This window comes from Nerophis lumbriciformis, linkage group LG25 (genome assembly GCF_033978685.3).
Source record: "Nerophis lumbriciformis linkage group LG25, RoL_Nlum_v2.1, whole genome shotgun sequence".
Classification (NCBI taxonomy): Eukaryota; Metazoa; Chordata; class Actinopteri; order Syngnathiformes; family Syngnathidae; genus Nerophis; species Nerophis lumbriciformis.
This window is the reverse complement of record NC_084572.2, coordinates 36,359,191-36,378,853: the sequence shown is the minus strand read 5'-3', so window position 1 is coordinate 36,378,853 and position 19,663 is coordinate 36,359,191. Positions and strand designations below refer to the sequence as shown.

General features: G+C 34.1%; 1 protein-coding gene across 2 annotated transcripts in view; it reads left to right on the top strand.

Moving 5' to 3' along the window:
- lgsn (lengsin, lens protein with glutamine synthetase domain) overlaps positions 1-19,663 on the top strand; it is a 50,915-nt gene that overhangs the window by 27,807 nt on the left and 3,445 nt on the right. Inside the window, exon 1 of one of the 2 annotated variants that reach the window (XM_072916097.1) lies at positions 6,688-6,879. The exons of the other annotated variant lie outside the window; for it this stretch is intronic. The gene's annotated coding sequence lies outside the window, so the exon portion shown is untranslated. Of the gene's footprint in view, positions 1-6,687; positions 6,880-19,663 lie in introns of those variants that run through there. 2 annotated transcript variants of the gene reach the window in all.

Here is a 19,663-nt window from a genome sequence, read left to right as displayed (position 1 = left end):
ATGTACTTTGTGGACGCCGTCTTTGCTTGTAAGTCTTTGCTGTCGTCCAGCATTCTGTTTGTGTAGCCAGTTCAGTTTTAGTTCCGTTCTGCATAGCCTTCCCTAAGCTTCAATGCCTTTTCTTAGGGGCACTCACCTTTTGTTTGTTTTTGGTTTAAGCATTAGACACCTTTTTACCTGCACACTGCCTCCCGCTGTTTCCAACATCTACAAATCAAATCAAATCAACTTTATTTATAAAGCACATTTAAAATTTGCCACAGGGGTAGCCAAAGTGCTGTACAATGGGCAGGTTAAAAGATAATACGAGTACCGAGCAAACACAACACGATAAAAAATAAATAAATAAAATAGAATAAATAAAAACAGGTTCACAGCATGTGTATTATGGGGCGCCATTGCAGGATGGATATCACTCAGTGTTAAAAGCCATGGAATAAAAGTATGTTTTTAAGAGATTTAAAAACAGGAAGAGAGGAGGCTTGTCTAATACTCAGAGGTAGGTCGTTCCAGAGCTTGGGAGCAGCAGCGGCGAAAGCTCTGTCACCTCTAAGCTTCAGCCTTGTGTCAGGGACCGTCAAAGCAATTAGCTACCTGCTGCCACCTACTGATATGGAAGAGTATTACACGGTTACTCTGCCGAGCTCTCGACAGCACCGACACTCAACAACAACACATCATTTGCAGACTAGAATTACTGGATTGCTAAATATATTTTTAACCCAAATAGGTAAAATTAGATAATCTCCCACGGCACACCAGACTGTATCTCACTGCACACTAGTGTGCCGCGGCACGGTGATTGAAAAACACTGGTCTACATAACGTGATGGTGGTTCTTTGGTCAAAATGTTGCGTAGATGATGTTTTACACATCATCTTCAAGTCGCTTTCTGAAAGTCACTTCAGGATGCGCCGTTTTGTGGGCGATCTTATTTACGTAACTCACTTTAGACAGCGTCTTCTCCCCGTCATCTTTGTTGTAGCGTGCAAGGACGGGAGTGGAAAAAGTGTCAAAAGATGGAGCTAACGGTTTTAATGACATTGAGATAGGGCTGGGCGATATACTGGATATATGGCGGGTTTGTCTCAGTGCGATATAGAAAATGACTATATGGTGATATTGGAGTATATGTTCTCTCATGGTAACATTAGCTGTGATGCTAGCAGTGCGAGTGGTAATACAAGACAAAGAAGGTGCAAATCTGGTAACAAATGAAGGAAGAATTAATTCCCAATAAAAACATCGCCATCGTCTGGCGGTGGTTTGGCTTCAGATGTTGAACAGACAACCGTAATATGTCAAGTATGCGGCAAAAGCGTTGCTACAAAAAGTAAAGTTAAAGTACCAATGATTGTCACACACACACTAGGTGTGGTGAAATTTGTCTTCTGCATTTGACCCATCACCCTTGATCATCTCCTGGGAGGTGAGGGGAGCAGTGAGCAGCAGCGGTGCCGCGCCCGGGAATAATTTTTGATGATTTAACCCCCAATTCCAACCCTTGATGCTGAGTGCCAAGCAGGGTAGCACCATTGCTAATTTGTAGCATCATTTGAAAAGTCACCCGCTAGAGAATGAAGAGTGCTTGAAACTCCGCATGTCAACATCTCCGTTCGCAAAATGCCCAAGCAACCATTTCCAGATCAACACCGTATGAAAACAAATAGTCAACAACAGAAGGAGATAACATGCGCAGGAAACTACCACATAGCGAAGGACATACACTATTTGATTTCCTATTATGCAGCTCATTTTTATTTGACACTTATTGAAATATCTTGTGTGACATCATGCACAAAAGTGCACTTTAATTGTTTTTAACTATTGTAGTGGCGTTCTGTACAAAAAGTACAGAACACCACAATAAAAAAAGTGTACTTTTTTATTATAGTCCGAAAAATACGGTATTTATCTGCTAAATATTAGTATCATGCGTGTATGTGTTCTATTTATCTGCTAAACATTAGTATCATGCGTGTATATGTTCTATTTATCTGCTAAATATTAGTATCATGCGTGTATGTGTTCTATTTATCTGCTAAATATTAGTATCATGCGTGTATATGTTCTATTTATCTGCTAAATATTAGTATCATGCGTGTATGTGTTCTATTTATCTGCTAAATAATAGTATCATGCGTGTGTGTTCTATTTATCTGCTAAATATTAGTATCATGCGTGTATGTGTTCTATTTATCTGCTAAATATTAGTATCATGCGTGTATGTGTTCTATTTATCTGCTAAATATTAGTATCATGCGTGTATGTGTTCTATTTATCTGCTAAATATTAGTATCATGCGTGTATATGTTCTATTTATCTGCTAAATATTAGTATCATGCGTGTATGTTCTATTTATCTGCTAAATATTAGTATCATGCGTGTATGTGTTCTATTTATCTGCTAAATATTAGTATCATGCGTGTATATGTTCTATTTATCTGCTAAATATTAGTATCATGCGTGTATGTGTTCTATTTATCTGCTAAATATTAGTATCATGCGTGTACGTGTTCTATTTATCTGCTAAATATTAGTATCATGCGTGTATATGTTCTATTTATCTGCTAAATATTAGTATCATGCGTGTATATGTTCTATTTATCTGCTAAATATTAGTATCATGCGTGTATGTGTTCTATTTATCTGCTAAATATTAGTATCATGCGTGTATATGTTCTATTTATCTGCTAAATATTAGTATCATGCGTGTATGTGTTCTATTTATCTGCTAAATATTAGTATCATGCGTGTATATGTTCTATTTATCTGTTAAATATTAGTATCATGCGTGTATATGTTCTATTTATCTGCTAAATATTAGTATCATGCGTGTATGTGTTCTATTTATCTGCTAAATATTAGTATCATGCGTGTATGTGTTCTATTTATCTGCTAAATATTAGTATCATGCGTGTATGTGTTCTATTTATCTGCTAAATATTAGTATCATGCGTGTATGTGTTCTATTTATCTGCTAAATATTAGTATCATGCGTGTATATGTTCTATTTATCTGCTAAATATTAGTATCATGCGTGTATGTGTTCTATTTATCTGCTAAATATTAGTATCATGCGTGTATATGTTCTATTTATCTGCTAAATATTAGTATCATGCGTGTATGTGTTCTATTTATCTGCTAAATAATAGTATCATGCGTGTATGTGTTCTATTTATCTGCTAAATATTAGTATCATGTGTGCATGTGTTCTATTTATCTGCTAAATAATAGTATCATGCGTGTATGTGTTCTATTTATCTGCTAAATATTAGTATCATGCGTGTATGTGTTCTATTTATCTGCTAAATATTAGTATCATGCGTGTATATGTTCTATCTGCTGATGTACCGTATTTTTCGGACTATAAGTCGCAGTTTTTTTCATAGTTTGGCCGGGGGTGCGACTTATACTCAGGAGCGACTTATGTGTGAAATTATTAACACATTAGCGTAAAATATCAAATAATATTATTGAGCTCATTCACGTAAGAGACTAGACGTATAAGATTTCATGGGATTTAGCGATTAGGAGTGACAGATTGTATAGCATGTTCTATATGTTATAGTTATTTGAATGACTCTTACCATAATATGTTATGTTAACATACCAGTTGGTTATTTATGCCTCATATAACGTACACTTATTCAGCCTGTTCACTATTCTTGATTTATTTTAAATTGCCTTTCAAATGTCTATTCTTGCGGTTGGCTTTTATCAAATACATTTCCCCCAAAAATGCGACTTATACTCCAGTGCAACTTATAGGTTTTTTTCCTTCTTTGCTATGCATTTTCAGCTGGTGCAACTTATACTATGGAGCGACTTATAGTCCAAAAAATACGGTGTGTATATATTAAAAAAAAAAAAATATATATATATATATATATATATATATATATCTCAGTGACATGCAGTCACTAGAGGCAGGGCCTCACCTGCCATCATGGAAAGAAAAAAAAAGTTAAAAAAAATAATAATTAAATTGTTAAATGTATCCAGTGATTATACTATAAAGTTATTTTCCATTTAACTTCACCAGTTTTAGATTATTTTTTATTCAAAATCGCTGAATTTTCACATTTGCCGTTCAAATACTGAGAAGAGACGGTGCGGTGATCAGCAGCCAGTTGAGGCACGTCACTCAGTGCCTCAACATGGATTCCGGACTCGGCTAACTGCTGGCCTGCTGTGCAGAGAGACCGTATTGCTATATGAACTATATTATACATTTCCATAGTTTAGTTAGCTGAGGTATATAATGTACAGTGTATTTTGTCAACAACTGTATGTGTGTAACGTATTTCTTGTGCTGAGCGATCATAAAACTGCTGCGAAGACGCACTGTGTGAGGCTCGCAGTAATCCCGCCTCCTGGTGGTAGAGAATGCACCCCCTGACGGGAGTGTTATATCAACTAAAGCCCACACTTAAAACTTTCCACGTGCAAGATTGAATCTATTTAAAAAAGTTATCTAAGAAGCCAAAAAGTGCAAAAACAATAATGTTCGTGTTGGAGGAGTTGTGAATGACTGCAGGGCCACAACATTAGGTACACCTGCAGACTGCAGCACGGATTTCATATTTCATTCATTCACAACTCCTCCAACACGAACATTATTGTTTTTGCACTTTTTGGCTTCTTATTGAGCTGCTGCATTTTTTGGTTGGGTTGTTTATTTCTTTTGAGTAACTTCTACATTTCTAAAAGGGGAAGAATGTAATAGAGTGATCTATGTTTGTCTGTTGCCATCTCCTGGTTAATGTTAGCTATAGCGTACTGTGGTTACTTTTTGGTTGGCCAACGATTTACGTGGTGTTGCGCACCTGACGTCAAGTGTGTCGAGTCTGTTCTGAAGTCTACAGTAAAGAGACGTACTTCATCACCTCGCCTGGTTATTGCCTCCAACCCAATATATTACATAAAGGTAAGACCATAATGTTTTTTTTATTAAATGTGCTTTTTTGTGTGCTAGTTTGTATGTGTAAAGTTAAAGTTAAGTTAAAGTAGCAATGATTGTCACACACACACACAAGGTGTGGTGCAATTTGTCCTCTGCATTTGACCCATCCCTTGATCACCCCCCTGGGAGGTGAGGGGAGCAGTGGGCAGCAGCGGCGCCGCGCCCGGGAATAATTTTTGGTGATTTAACCCCCAATTCCAACCCTTGATGCTGAGTGCCAAGCAGGGAAGAATGCTGGTATGAGCTTTTAAACATAACCCGGTAACTTCTGCCAATCAAATGGTGAATAAGATACTCTTTAGGGTTCATGTTTGTAAATCTGACTGTGATGAAGTCAGTGCCTCACCACACGTCACTGATATGTATATATATATATATCTTATAGTTTGGTGGGGTTAACGTTGAAAAATATTTTCTGTTCTAAAATTTAGTGGGTGCGGCTTATGTACTTTAAGTAAAACGTTTCACAGCGTGTATATATATATATATATATATATATATATGGTAATAAAATATATAAATAAATAAATAAATAAAATATATATATATATATATATATATGGTAATAAAAGATGCAACCTATGCTTGAAAGAGAAACTGTTTATTATTTACCGTCCAGACCTGTCATCCCTCAACAAGCGCAGCGAAATTGTAACAACATGCCGCCATAGACGGAAACACCTCCTAGGTAACACATGAGCCAATCACCACGCCCCTAGGCCAGCCTGTACCCACCCACTCTGTGCCCTATATAAACCATGGTATGCGAATGCTCCCATTAAAATCTCCTGATGATTGAGGGTACCCCCCCTCATGAAACAGGCCTGTAGAGATGAAATAGTCTTGTGATTTTTTTCCCACACACACACACACACACACACACACACACACACACACATATATATATATATATATATATATATATATATATATATATATATATATATATATATATATATATATATATATATATATATATATATATGTAAGTGTGTGGCTTAGTCCAGGAAAATAGGGTAATTGGGAAGACCTCTTTAGGCCACACCCCTCCTCATTATTAAAGTATGTAAATAAACATTCACTAAGTATTTTCGTGCAAGTAAAACGTTTCACAACGTATACATCTATCCATCTATATATGGCTTATAGTCTGGTGGGGCTAACATTTGGAAAAATGTTTTCTGTTCTAGAATTTAGTGGGTGCGGCTTATATGCACTTTATAGTCCAGGAAAATAGGGTAATTGGGCAGACCTCTTTAGGCCGCGCCTTTCCTCATTATTAAAGTATGTAAATAAACATTTACTAAGTATTTTTGTGTAAGGAAAACGTTTCACAACATGTATATCTGTGGCCTATATATAGTCTGGTGGGGCTAACATGTGGAAAAATATTTTTTCGTTCTAAAATTCAGTGGGTGCGGCTTATATACCGGTGCACTTTATAGTCCAGGCACTCGGGTAATTGGGCAGACCTCTTTAGGCCACGCCCCTCCTCATTAAGCACTGTAATGCAATGTGCTGTTGTACCTAATGAAGTGGCCGCTGAGCGGTTGATCGAGCTTCGACTTTCGGGATTTGTGCAAATTACGCCAGCTAAATTTGGGCCTAAATTTGCACGACGAGTGACGTCACGCCACCATCGCACAAAGAAGCGTGACGTCATAGCGGCCGGCAGGTGTGTCACGGAGCCCTTCGACAAGCCCGCGACGAATGCGATTAGGGGGACGGGGGAGTTTTACACAAGGTCGCCGGCTCTGAGTGAGGCGTCATTTAGCCGGGAGGCCGACGGCATAAAAGGTTACGTGACGTAAAAACGTCACCGGCTAATCCGCTATTGTCCGGTTTAAACCGCATCTGGCAACATGGCGGCCGACAAAGAAGAGGGGGCGGCGTACTTGAACACACCGCGGAGGTAACAAAGGGAAGAAGGGCAGTTTATTTGACGTCATCATAGCTTTTTATGACAATATTGACGGTAGATAGTGAACGCAACGAGGCGCCATGTTGGTTTAACTAGCTCGGCGCAAGGCCGTGATTTGACGACGGATAAAAAAAACTGTCTCGAAAAAAAAAGAATAAAGGGAAAACAAATGTTACTTACTGGGATATGCTTACTCATTGAAGATTGTAACTTGATCATACAGCCGGTTTCCAGGGAAAAACGTCAAGTCGAGGAACGGTTGTTCACCATTCGAGGCCGTCTTCTCGTGTCCGAGTGGAGCCGAAGTCTCGTCCGCAGCCCGAGCGACGCTTGACGACATTTAGAGCCGAAGGGCCCGCCACTTCCTGTCGTGACCGCCAAAATAAAACAACCGTTGGCCGTCTACAGGACGTTACTGTCGCCGAAACACACAACAGAAAACGTGTCAGTATGTATGAAATTGAACCTGGCGAATGTCGGGAAATGACTATGAGAAGACATACTTCCTGTACGCGGTATCATCTTTTTTTCGACTGGCGCAAACATGACGTTATTTTGAAGGGCAGGTACGAGTGCGTCATTTCCTGCGAGGCTAACCTTGACGCAGCTCTTTAAACCCCACCCTGAAAAATGTTCAAATGTGCCCAAACATGTAACCTATCATCATGTTACACAACTGTGCACACTTGCATGGCCCACTTATCGTGGATTACACATCACCACAACAATAGAAGACGTTTATTATCGTAATGTAACCAAAATGTCATAAAATGGTTAGAAGTAAACAGCATGGGTGTCCAAAGTGCGACCCAGAACTAGTTTTTTATTGGCCCTCTAATAATTAAAAAAAATTATTATTGAGGTACATATTGTATAACTCTTAACAACTATTTGCTTTTATTACTCAAAAGCTAATATATTGGGGTATCCAAACTTTTCCCACTGAGAAATAAAAGCATGCAAGGGGCCAGTTTGATATACTTCATTTTCAAAACCATACATCTAGAATTTCCTTTTAACCTTCAGGGCTCCCCTCAAGTTTGATCCGGGTCTCTGCCATAAAGTGTTACAAATGAGTCATATTACTTTTATTTTTAACATCTCTACGTAAGGGACAAGCGGTAAAAAATGGATGGATGGATGGATAGATTAACTTCAGCTGGTCTGTCGATATGAACTATTTATTTGACGTTTTACGTCCTTTGTGTCAAAACTCTTGATTTTTTTTAGGGGGAAAACACAAATATGCAATATTGCCCCCACAAAAAATGTCAAAGTGTAATATTTGATGTGAAGTAATTGCATACTTGCCAACCTTGAGTCCTCCGATTTCGGGAGGTTGGGGGTGGGGGCTGGGGGAGAGGCGTGGTCGGGGTGGGGCGGGGGCGTGGTTGGGGCGGGGCTAAGAGGGGAGGAGTATATTTACAGCTAGAATTCACCAAGTCAAGTATTTCATATATATATATATATATATATATATATATATATATATATATATATATATATATATATATATATATATGAAATACTTGACTTTGACTATATATATATATATTTTATTATATATACATATATATATATTATATATATATATATATATATATATATATATATGTCTTAATAAGGTTATCCAAAAAATAGTGCTCGATACCGTAGTAGAGCGCAATATATGTATGTGTGGGAAAAAAAAATCACAAGACTATTTCATCTCCTACAGGCCTGTTTCATGAGGGGGGGTACCCTCAATCATCAGGAGATTTTAATGGGAGCATTCGCATACCATGGTTTATATAGGGCACAGAGTGGGTGGGTACAGGCTGGTCTAGGGGCGTGGTGATTGGCTCGTGTGTTACCTAGGAGGTGTTTCCGTCTATGGCGGCATGTTGTTACAATTTCGCTGCGCTTGTTGAGGGATGACAGGTCTGGACGGTAAATAATAAACAGTTTCTCTTTCAAGCATAGGTTGCATCTTTTATTACCACTATTGTAAGGTGTGCTGGATGCAAGAATTTGCCATGTTATTGAATATTCAACATTATTGTCTTTGAGGTCCCAAATGTGTTTGCTGAGTTCTGTGGTATTTCGCAGGTTTTAGTTCCTGAAAGAAGCCTTGTGATTGTTCCATCTGGTTTTGAATTCTCCCTCGGTTAATCCTACATATGTGTCGGATGTGTTAATGTCCTTGCGTATTACCTTAGATTGGTAGACAACTGATGTTTGTAAGCACCCCCCGTTGAGAGGGCAATCAGGTTTCTTTCGACAGTTACAGCCTTTGTTGGTTTTGGAGTCGCTCTGTCTGGGGGCCGACGGCTCATTTGCAATTGTTTTGTTGTGGTTTGAGATGATTTGTCGTATATTGTTCATGCAGCTGTAGCTCAATTTAATGTTGTTCTTGTTGAATACTTTTCTTAGGGTGTTGTCTTTGGGAAAGTGTTTGTCAATCAGATTGAGGAATTTGTGTCCAATGTTAGTTGAGACGTTTTTGCTGTATGGGGGGTTGTACCAGATGATGTCGTTTCGTTTTCTGTTCTTTTTTGGCTGGTTTCCTGGCGTGGGTTCATAGGTGAGGGTGAAATTGTATCCGCTTTCATCAAGGGCTTTTTGGTACGGGGGGGTTGCTTGGTCAAATTCAGCTTTGCTAGATGACAGCATCGATAGCCTTTTATTGATTCCGGTAGGTATTCTTTTCGTGGTGGTGGGTGGGTGGTTGCTGTCATGGTGCACGTATTGGAGTGTTGTGTTGGGTTTCGTGAATGGTTGGTAGCTGTTATTTCTCAGGTTGAAAGTGACGTCAAGGAAGTTGACGGTTTGCTTGTTGGCTTCAATCGTGATCCGTAGGCCGTTCTCTTTGAAAATTTGGCATATGCGCTTCTTGGTATTCTCGCTGCTCCTTGGCGAGGCGTGACACACTGCCAGTCCGTCATCACGGTAAATACCAAGGTTCAGATTGAGGCTAGCGAGCTGGGAGAGGAGGAAACTCCCAACGAGTTCACACGTTTCTGCTCCGTCAAAACTTCCCATAGTGACGTCAAATGTTGCATTGTTCTTTTTTTGCCATGGTGTACTGTTGTGGATGAGATGAAATAGTCTTGTGATTTTTTTTCCCCCACACATACATATATATATATATATATATATATATATATATATATATATATATATATATATATATATATATATATATATATAAATAAAAGAAATACTTGAATTTCAGTGTTCATTTATTTACACATATACACACACATAACACTCATCTACTCATTGTTGAGTTAAGGGTTGAATTGTCCATCCTTGTTCTATTCTCTGTCACTATTTTTCCAACCATGCTGAACACCCTTTCGCAGGTACCCAGAAAGGTTTCGAGTACCACCAAAAAAAACGGAATCTCTGAAGACAGTATAAAAATCTGTGTTAAAGGTGTACAAATACTGTTTGTATAATAAGCATGTTATTTTTTTTTACAAATGAGGGTTAAGAGTTCAGTACTAAAAAAGAAAGAAAAGAACGTGGCTTAAGTACAGTTTTTTAAACGAGCTGCTGCATTTTTTGGTTGGGTTGTTTATTTATTTTGAGTAACTTCTATACATTTCTAAAAGGGGAGGAATGTAATAGAGTGATCTATGTTTGTCTGTTGCCATCTCCTGGTGAATGTTGGCTATAGCGTACTGGGGTTACTTTTTGGTTGGCCAACGATTTACGTGGTGTTGCGCACCTGACGTCACTCAGGTCCGCATGGAGCTGGAAGGGGCGTGGCTTCCAGCTCCGCCTGAATTTCGGGATATTTTCGGGAGAAAATTTGTCCCGGGAGGTTTTCGGGAGAGGCGCTGAATTTCGGGAGTCTCCCGGAAAATCCGGGAGGGTTGGCAAGTATGAGTAATTGGAGCCCTAAATAGGTCAATAATTCATAGCAACATTGATTTTATTTCTTTTTTTTGTTGTTGAGCGAACACAAGAAAATCTCACTAAAATTAGTGGGTATATAAGGTATCCCCACTAATAAATGTATTGAACATAAATCATACTTTTTTTTAACATTCAACACTTAAGTTTCTAGAATAGATCAACTTCAGATCTATCCGTTGATTATAATTTTTTTTTTGTGTGTGTTTTTTATGCCCTCTTTGTCAAAGATATTTCAAAGTGGAATATTTCATTTGAAGTAATTAGAGACTTAAATATGTCAATAATTCATAACATTGATTTTGATTCATTATTATTTTTTGAGCAATGACAATTAAAAATTAAAGCTGCAAGCAGCGTTGTTCGGGCCCGCGTATTTGGCAGGTGCTAGTCCTAAGTGTCTCAATACTTTTGTCTACTTTTAGTCTGAAGTGTCCCAAGACTTTTGTCTAGTGTACCTACCTTGTCTGCATTGTGTGGGCACGTTGGTGCTTCCTGCTTATAAGCAGCCATCTTAAAAAAACAGCATTGCAGCAGCATCAGCGCAGCGGGTCTTTGAAGGGTCATAAAATCAAAACCGGAGCACTTAATTAAAAAGCGCTTCTGTTGTTGTATTCACAAGGGTTCAATGTCTTTCCTGTGTTAGTTTGAAGGCGAAACGACAAACGCGCTCAGAGGAGTTCGTTTTTGAAGGAAGGTGACCGGTTTTTACAAAAAAATTGTTTTGAAGGGGGAATAGCAATTTTCCTGTGGATTTTTGCTGGGGGTTGTCAATTTATGAAATGTAGGTCTAAGTAAGACCTACATAGAGGTTTTTGTTTCATCTCTCTCCGACTTTCCCAGTGGGAGTTACAGGCAGTTTTGTAAGATTTGTCATCGGAGGAGCAGTTTTTTGTGCGTTTTATAAAAAAATTGCTGTAGAGCACAATTTTTAGATTTGGGGTTAGGTTTTTTCATTAGATCACAGTTTTAGCCAGTCCTGATGTGTGTGTTCAGTTTGGTGAGTTTTGAAGCATGTTAAGGGGGTCAAATTACAGCTCAAAGAGGCAAAAGTGACTGTTTTTAGTACTTTTTTGTCTTGAAGGGGGAATAGCCAACTTCCTGTAGATTGTAGCCCGAGAATGTACCATTATGAAAGTTAGGTCTGAGTCAGACCTACATAGAGGTTTTGTCTTTCCGACCTTCCTAGTGGGAGTTACAGGCAGTCTTTTTTTTTTTTTTTCCTAGGGGGCGCTAGAGCGCAATTTTGATTTTTGCGGTTCAGTTTTTTCATTAAAAGACAATTTTCGCAGGTCCTGATGGGTGGGTCAAATATGGTGAGTTTTGAAGCATGTTAAGTGGGTCAAATTAGTGCTCAAAGAGGCGGCGGAAGAATAATAAAGAAAAAGAAATAAAACGAACGAATAACAATAGGTCCTTATGTCCCATTGCATAAGGACTCCCTGTGGGAGTCCTTTTACAATGGGCCATTGCGGGCCCTAATAAACATTAATGTTAACATTAAACACTTGTGAAAGTCTTAAAAATAAGTCATACATTTTTTTTTTTTACTTTCAACGCCTAAATCTCTACATCAACTTCAGATCCATCCCTCGATTATAATTTTTTAATGTTTTGTTGTATGACCTTTTTTGTCCAAGAAAACTTAGTTTTTTTTACTGGCAAACAACCAAAATCTGCAATATTTTCCACCAAAAAATATTTCAAAGTGTAATATTTGATGTGAAGTAATTGGAGACTTAAATATGTCAATAATTCATAACAACATTGATTTTGATTCATTATTATTTTTTGAGCAATGACAATTAAAAACAAACATTAACATTCTTGGCTACCCAAAAGGCCCCGACTTATAAAAGTCTTAAAAATAAGTCTTTTTTTTTTTTTCTTTTTTTTTTACCTTCAACGCCTAAATCTGTAGATCAGTTTCAGATCTATCTGTCAATCAAAATTTGTTTTGTTTTTTAATGTTCATTTTTTACAAGGCAAACACACAAAGTATGCAATATTTTGCCCAAAAGATATTTAAAAACTGGAATTTTTGATGTAAAGTATTTGGAGTCTTAAATTGATCAATCGTTCATAACAACATTCATTTTGATTCATTATTAATTTTTGAGCAATGATAATTAAAAACAAACTAACATTCTTGGTTGCCCAAAAGGGCCAACTTATAAAAGTCTTAAAAATAAGTCAACTTCAGATCTATCTATGAAAAAATTATCATTTTTAAAATAATTTTAATTTTTTTTGTTTTATGCCCATTTGGCCACCTACTTAAAATATGCAATATTTTCCCCCAAAAAAATATTTCAAAGTGTAATATTTGATGTGAAGTAATTGGAGGCTTGAATATGTAAATACTTCACATTGATTTTGATTCATCATATATATTTTTTTTGGTTGAAAAAAACTATATCATTAAAATTATTGGGTATCCCACTCATAAAAATGTTACAAAGAAGTCATACATATTCTTTTTTTTTTTTTAACTTTTAAAGCATAAGTCTTTAGATCAGGGGTGTCAAACTCATTTACATTGAGGGCCACATCGCAGTAATGGCTGCTTTCAGAGGGCCGATTAAAAAAAAAAAAAAAATTAACAGTATGCATGTGGGTAATAACCTGTGATTAATCATGATTAATCGAAATGCATTTGATTATTAGATTTTTTTATGTATAACTTGCTTTAAAATCATGAATAAAGGTGACAAGCAGATATTGAACTATTTGTTTTTATCTAACAAAAATAGTTTTGCACGACAGTATATAATAATATAATTGCCATGATCACATAATATATTTTAAAATATGCATTTTTTTCTGTCAAAATTGAAAGAACGAATGAATTTAGTAAAAAAATAAAATAAAAAATAAAAAGTATTTTATTAAAACCCATTTTTTTCAGGCTTTCACAGGGCACATAAGATGATGTGGCGGGCCAGAAGTGGCCCCCAGGCCTTGAGTTTGACACCTGTGATCTCAATCAACTTTAGATCTATCTGTTGATAAGATTTTATTATTTTTAAATGTTTCTTTTTTGCCCTTTTGTCATAGAAAGCTTTGTTCTTTATACGGCAAACACACAAAATTTGCAATATTTTTACTTTCAGCGCCTAAATCTCTACATCAACTTCAGATCTATCCGTCGATTATAATTTTTTAAATCATTTTTACATTTTTCGTTTTGTGCCCTTTTTGTCAAAGAAAACTTAAGTTTTTTTATCTGGCAAACTACTTAAAATATGTAATATTTTCCCCCCAAAAAATATTTCAAAGTGTAATATTTGATGTGAACTAATTGGAAACTTAAATATGTCAATAATTCATAACAACATTGATTTTGATTCATTATTATTTTTTGAGCAATGACAATTAAAAACAAACATTAACATTCTTGGCTACCCAAAGGGGCCCAACTTATAAAAGTATATATATAAGTTATACATTTATTTTTACTTTTACCTTCAACACCTAAATCTCTACATCAACTTCAGATCCATCCCTCGATTATAATTTTTCTAAATGATTTTTTCCTGTTTTGTTTGTTTTATGCCCTTTTTGTCAAAGAAAAAATAGTTTTTTATGGGGCAAACTTTCCCCAAAAAAATATTTCAAAGTGTAATATTTGATGTGAACTAATTGGAGGCTTGAATATGTAAATACTTCACATTGATTATGATTCATTTTATATATATATACATATATATATATTTTTTTTTAGCAATAAATGTCATTTAAATTCTTGGGCATCCCACTCATAAAGAAGCTATATATTGTTTTTATTTAACTTTCAAAGCATATAAGTCTCGAGATCAACTTTAGATCTATCAGTCGATAATATTTTATTATTTTTAAATGTTTCTCTTTTGCCCTTTTGTCATAGAAAGCTTTGTTTTTTTATACGGCAAACACACAAAATATGCAATATTCCCCCCCCAAAATATTTCAAAGTGTAATATTTGATGTGAACTAATTAGAGACTTAAATATGTCAATAATTCATAACATTGATTTTGATTCATTATTATTTTTTGAGTAATGACAATTAAAAACAAACATTAACATCCTTGGGTTACCAAAAGGGCCAGACTTATAAAAGTCTTAAAAATAAGTCATACTTTTTTTTTGTACCTTCAACACCTAAATCTCTACATCAACCTCAGATCCATCCCTTGATGTTTTGTTTGTTTTATGTCCTTTTTGCCAAAGAAAACTTAGTTTTTTATCTGGCAAACACCCAAAATATGTAATATTTTCCCCCAAAATATTTCAAAGTGTAAGATTTGATGTGAAGTAATTGGAGGCTTGAATATATAAATACTTCACATTGATTTTGAGTCATTGTATTTTTTTTTTTTTTGGTTTAAAAAAACAATATCATTAAAATTCTTGGGTATCCCACTCATAAAAATGTTGAAATCAAAGCATAGGTCTTTAGATCAGGGGTGTCAAACTCATTTACATTAAGGGCCACATCGCAGTAATGGCTGCTTTAAGAGGGCCTATTTAAAAAAAATTAATCATCATTATGCATGTGGGTAATAACCTGTGATTAATCATGATTAATCGAAATGCATTTGATTATTAGATTTTTTTTTTATGTATAACTTGCTTTAAAATCATGAATAAAGGTGACAAGCAGATATTGAACTATTTGTTTTTATCTCACAAAAATAGTTTTGCACAACAGTATATAATAATATAATTGGCATGATCACATAATACATTTTAAAATATGCGTTTTTTTCTGTCAAAATTGAAAGAATGAATGAATTTAGTAAAAAAAAATAAAATAAAATAAAAAAGTATTTTATTAAAACCCATTTTTTTTCAGGCTTTCACAGGGCACATAAAATGATGTGGCGGGCCAGAAGTTGCTTGAGTTTGACACCTGTGATCTCGATCAACTTTAGATCTATCAGTCGATAAGATTTTTTATTTTTACATGTTTCTTTTTTGCCCTTTTGTCATAGAAAGCTTTGTTCTTTATACGGCAAACACACAAAATATGCAATATTTTTACTTTCAGCGCCTAAATCTCTACATCAACTTCAGATCTATCCGTCGATTATAATTTTTTAAATCATTTTTACATTTTTCGTTTTGTGCCCTTTTTGTCAAAGAAAACTTAAGTTTTTTTATCTGGCAAACTACTTAAAATATGTAATATTTTCCCCCCAAAAAATATTTCAAAGTGTAATATTTGATGTGAACTAATTGGAGACTTAAATATGTCAATAATTCATAACAACATTGATTTTGATTCATTATTATTTTTTAAACAATGACAATTAAAAACAAACATTAACATTCTTGGGTTACCAAAAGGGCCCGACTTATAAAAGTCTTAAAAATAAGTCGTACATTTATTTATTTTTTAATCTTCAACACCTAAATCTCTACATCAACTTCAGATCCATCCCTCGATTATAATTTTTTAAATGCTTTTTTCCTGTTTTGTTTGTTTTATGCCCTTTTTGTCAAAGAAAAATTAGTTTTTTATGGGGCAAACACTCAAAATATGCAATATTTTTTCCCCCCAAAATATTTCAAAGTGTAGGCTTGAATATGTAAATACTTCACATTGATTATGATTCATTATATATATATATATATATATATATATATATATATATTTTTTTTTAGCAATAAATATTAAAATTATTGGGTATCCCACTCATAAATAAGTCATATATTGTTTTTGTTTTTTTTAACTTTCAAAGCATAAGTCTCGAGATCAACTTTAGATCTATCAGTCGATAATATTTTATTATTTTTAAATGTTTCTTTTTTGCCCTTTTGTCATAGAAAGCTTTGTTTTTTATACGGCAAACACACAAAATATGCAATATTCCCCCCCAAAATATTTCAAAATGTAATATTTGATGTGAACTAATTGGAGACTTAAATATGTCAATAATTCATAACAACATTGATTTTGATTCATTATTATTTTTTGAGCAATGACAATTAAAAACAAACATTAACATCCTTGGCTTACCAAAAGGGCCAGACTTATAAAAGTCTTAAAAATAAGTCATACTTTTTTTTTTTACCTTCAACACCTAAATCTCTACATCAACCTCAGATCCATCCCTTGATGTTTTGTTTGTTTTATGTCCTTTTTGCCAAAGAAAACTTAGTTTTTTTATCTGGCAAACACCCAAAATATGTAATATTTTCCCCCAAAATATTTCAAAGTGTAAGATTTGATGTGAAGTAATTGGAGGCTTGAATATATAAATACTTCACATTGATTTTGAGTTTTTTTTGGTTTAAAAAAACAATATTAAAATTCTTGGGTATCCCACTCATAAAAATGTTGAAATCAAAGCATAGGTCTTTAGATCAGGGGTGTCAAACTCATTTACATTAAGGGCCACATCGCAGTAATGGCTGCTTTAAGAGGGCCTATTTAAAAAAAATTAATCATCATTATGCATGTGGGTAATAACCTGTGATTAATCATGATTAATCAAAATGCATTTGATTATTAGATTTTTTTTATGTATAACTTACTTTAAAATCATGAATAAAGGTGACAAGCAGATATTGAACTATTTGTTTTTATCTCACAAAAATAGTTTTGCACGACAGTATATAATAATATAATTGGCATGATCACATAATATATTTTAAAATATGCATTTTTTTCTGTCAAAATTGAAAGAACGAATGAATTTAGTAAAAAAAAAATAAGATAAAATAAAAAAGTATTTTATTAAAACCCTTTTTTTTTCAGGCTTTCACAGGGCACATAAAATGATGTGGCGGGCCAGAAGTGGCCCCCGGGCCTTGAGTTTGACACCTGTGATCTCGATCAACTTTAGATCTATCAGTCGATAAGATTTTTTATTTTTACATGTTTATTTTTTGCCCTTTTGTCATAGAAAGCTTTGTTCTTTATACGGCAAACACACAAAATTTGCAATATTTTTACTTTCAGCGCCTAAATCTCTACATCAACTTCAGATCTATCCGTCGATTATAATTTTTTAAATCATTTTTACATTTTTCGTTTCGTGCCCTTTTTGTCAAAGAAAACTTAAGTTTTTTTATCTGGCAAACTACTTAAAATATGTAATATTTTCCCCCCAAAAAATATTTCAAAGTGTAATATTTGATGTGAACTAATTGGAGACTTAAATATGTCAATAATTCATAACAACATTGATTTTGATTCATTATTATTTTTTGAGCAATGACAATTAAAAACAAACATTAACATCCTTGGGTTACCAAAAGGGCCAGACTTATAAAAGTCTTAAAAATAAGTCATACATTTATTTATTTTTTAACCTTCAACACCTAAATCTCTACATCAACTTCAGATCCATCCCTCGATTATAATTTTTTTAATGCTTTTTTCCTGTTTTGTTTGTTTTATGCCCTTTTTGTCAAAGAAAAATTAGTTTTTTATGGGGCAAACACTCAAAATATGCAATATTTTCCCCCCAAAAAATATTTCAAAGTGTAGGCTTGAATATGTAAATACTTCACATTGATTATGATTCATTATATATATATATATATATATATATTTTTTTTTTAGCAATAAATATCATTAAAATTATTGGGTATCCCACTCATAAATAAGTCATATATTGTTTTTGTTTTTTTTAACTTTCAAAGCATATAAGTCTCGAGATCAACTTTAGATCTATCAGTCGATAAGATTTTTTATTTTTACATGTTTCTTTTTTGCCCTTTTGTCATAGAAAGCTTTGTTCTTTATACGGCAAACACACAAAATTTGCAATATTTTTACTTTCAGCGCCTAAATCTCTACATCAACTTCAGATCTATCCGTCGATTATAATTTTTTAAATCATTTTTACATTTTTCGTTTTGTGCCCTTTTTGTCAAAGAAAACTTAAGTTTTTTTAATCTGGCAAACTACTTAAAATATGTAATATTTTCCCCCCAAAAAATATTTCAAAGTGTAATATTTGATGTGAACTAATTGGAGACTTAAATATGTCAATAATTCATAACAACATTGATTTTGATTCATTATTATTTTTTAAACAATGACAATTAAAAACAAACATTAACATTGTTGGGTTACCAAAAGGGCCCGACTTATAAAAGTCTTAAAAATAAGTCATACATTTATTTATTTTTTAACCTTCAACACCTAAATCTCTACATCAACTTCAGATCCATCCCTCGATTATAATTTTTTAAATGCTTTTTTCCTGTTTTGTTTGTTTTATGCCCTTTTTGTCAAAGAAAAATTAGTTTTTTATGGGGCAAACACTCAAAATATGCAATATTTTTCCCCAAAAAAATATTTCAAAGTGTAGGCTTGAATATGTAAATACTTCACATTCATTATGATTCATTATATATATATATATATATATATATATATATATATATATTTTTTTTTAGCAATAAATATCATTAAAATTATTGGGTATCCCACTCATAAATAAGTCATGTATTGTTTTTGTTTTTTTTAACTTTCAAAGCATAAGTCTCGAGATCAACTTTAGATCTATCAGGCGATAATATTTTATTATTTTTAAATGTTTCTTTTTTGCCCTTTTGTCATAGAAAGCTTTGTTTTTTATACGGCAAACACACAAAATATGCAATATTTCCCCCCCCCAAAAAATATTTCAAAGTGTAATATTTGATGTGAACTAATTGGAGACTTAAATATGTCAATAATTCATAACAACATTGATTTTGATTCATTATTATTTTCTGAGCAATGACAGTTTAAAGAAAAAAACAGCCTGCATGGCAACTTTGTGTTATTAAGAGTTAACATTGCAACTTTTTATATTTTACAAGTATGCTCTTTTATGACACTTTTTAATGTATTTTTTTTTTTTTTTTTTTTAAATATTGCTGCGGGCCCCGAC